At 36.5% G+C, this 2,528-nt stretch overlaps 1 pseudogene; it reads left to right on the top strand.

The window, feature by feature from the left end:
- Nucleotides 1-674: 674 nt before the first annotated feature.
- LOC114700024 lies at nucleotides 675-1,603 on the top strand (annotated as a pseudogene).
- Nucleotides 1,604-2,528: the final 925 nt, after the last annotated feature.

Consider the following 2,528-nt stretch of genomic DNA (forward strand, 5'->3'; position numbering starts at 1 on the left):
CTGTTTATGTCTTAGAATGATAGACACACAAATACAGCCAATACCAGAAGCACAGTCCACTCTCCTCTCACATAAGAATAACTGAAAGATATATATGAAATGACAGTAGGACGATGCCATTTGAGAAGGTGTTGGGAACCATCAGAGAGGGGAGAGAAAACTGGAGAGATCAGCACGTTCAACATCCATTGTAAACCAGAGAGAAAGTGCCATTATGTAAAGCAGTACTTCATACAGTGAGACATCTCAGTTTGAGCTTGTATTGAAAATATTTATAAAGTGCATTTTGAATTTCCATCATTCTATTTTTTGTATAAAAGTTATATATTACAAATATATTTAAATTAAACATAATCTTAACATGTATTAAATGGAAAGTAATTTATAATTATTTAGGGCAATGTGCATAATGCCAGGTAAATCAATGTCTATGATTATGCTTTCTCAGTTACTTTTCAGATAATTGCATGTTTAAAATGTATACATCAAAATTGATCAGCAATTTTTTTCTATTTCAGGGAGGCTTCAGAAGCAGAAACAGTACACTGTGTTCTTATTCATTAAGGAGATTTTGGCATGTACGATAGTGTGGACTATAATATGATCCTATCTATTCTCATTGAGTGTTGGCCATGTTTTCTTTGTCTCTTTCCTCCTTGCAGTGAGCAGCCTGAATGGGTGTGATGGAAGGAAACTGGACCCAGCTGACTGAGTTTGTTCTCAGAGGAATAACAGATCGTCCAGAGCTGCAAGTCCCCTTGTTCCTGGTGTTCTTCTTCATCTATGTCACCACCATGGTGGGCAACCTTGGCTTAATCTTTCTCATCTGGAAGGATCCCCACCTTCACACTCCCATGTACCTTTTCCTTGGAAATTTAGCCTTTGCTGATGCCTGTACTTCATCCTCTGTTACTCCAAAAATACTTGTAAAAATTTTAAATAAGAATGACATAATATCTTGGCTGAGTGTTTTGCCCAATTTTATTTTTTTGCTTTTAGTGCAACCACAGAAATTTTCCTATTGGTAGCGATGGCCTATGACCGCTATGCGGCCATATGCAACCCTCTGCACTATGTAGTTGTGATGTCCAAAAGACTCTGCACTGTGTTAATAAGTATGTCATATATATTTGGTTTTCTAAATCCTACAGTTCATGTAGGGTTATTATTTAGATTAACATTCTGTAGGTCTAATGTTATCGATCATTTCTACTGTGAAATCTTGCTACTCTTTACAATCTCTTGCACGGATCCATCTCTTAATGCATTGGTGATGTTTATTATTGCTTCTTCTGTACAAATTGGTACCTTTGTCATTATTGTAGTCTCTTATGCCCGTGTCCTATTTGCTGTCCTGAACATGAAGTCTAAGAAGGGCAGAAAGAAAGCCTTCTTCACCTGCAGTGCCCACTTGCTGTCTGTCTCTTTGTTCTACGGGCCTCTTGTCTTCATGTATGTAGGTCACCATGGTTCTGCTTCAGGTAAAAACCAGGATAAAATATATTCACTGTTTTACACAGTTGTGATTCCTCTGCTAAACCCCTTTATTTACAGCTTAAGAAACAAGGAAGTTTTGGGTGCTCTGAAAAAGGTTACAAAATGAGCACCTTTTTTTTGTATCACCTTTTCCTCTCTTTTGCAGTGCATCATAATATTTGATTCTGTGTTTTGCATATAAATATATGCAATATGATATAAATTTTACATATGTTAATTTAAGGATTAAAAAGTTAACTGTGCATGTCTGTGTTAGTAATATTATTATAAAATAATTATCGATGACTTTAAGAGCTAATTCCAGTTATTTGTTGTTTTGAAATTCATATTATCTGAATTTTACTTCATCAAATTATGTTCTCCAATAAATGAATAAACTTTTGGTTTAAAATCTATATCACAACTCTTTTGATTTTTTTCTTTCTTTCTTTTTCCTTTTTTTTTTTTCCGAGACAGGGTTTCTCTGTGTAGTTTTTCACCTTTCCTGGAACTCACTTTGTAGACCAGACTGGCCTGGAACTCACAGAGATCCACCTGCTTCTGCCTCCTGAGTGCTGAGATTAAAGGCGTGCGCCACCGCTGGGCTTTTTTATTTTATTTTTAATTTTTTTTCTTTCGAGACAAGGTTTCTCTGTGTAGCTTTGCGCCTTTCCTGGGACTCACTTGGTAGCCCAGGCTGGCCTCAAACTCACAGAGATCTGCCTGGCTCTGCCTCCCGAGTGCTGGAATTAAAGGCGTGCGCCACCACGGCCCGGCTCGATTTTTTTTTTTTAATAAAAAATCAATTCAGGTGTATAAATGATTGATTTAAAAACTATTTTCCCTCTTAAAATTTTTCTATCATTTGTTTTCATATATTTCTTTGGCTCTGAGTCAGACATCTGGATGCACCTTCTTGCCAAGATCTCAAATGCATCTCATTAGGAAGAAGGTGAACAGACACACTGGGCTTTATATCTTGAGCTACATGAAGTCTTATAGCATCATTCAGGAATATTCTTGCCATGACAGTTTATAATTTCTCTGGGTAT

Source organism: Peromyscus leucopus, chromosome 12 (genome assembly GCF_004664715.2).
Source record: "Peromyscus leucopus breed LL Stock chromosome 12, UCI_PerLeu_2.1, whole genome shotgun sequence".
In the NCBI taxonomy this organism is placed as follows: domain Eukaryota; kingdom Metazoa; phylum Chordata; class Mammalia; order Rodentia; family Cricetidae; genus Peromyscus; species Peromyscus leucopus.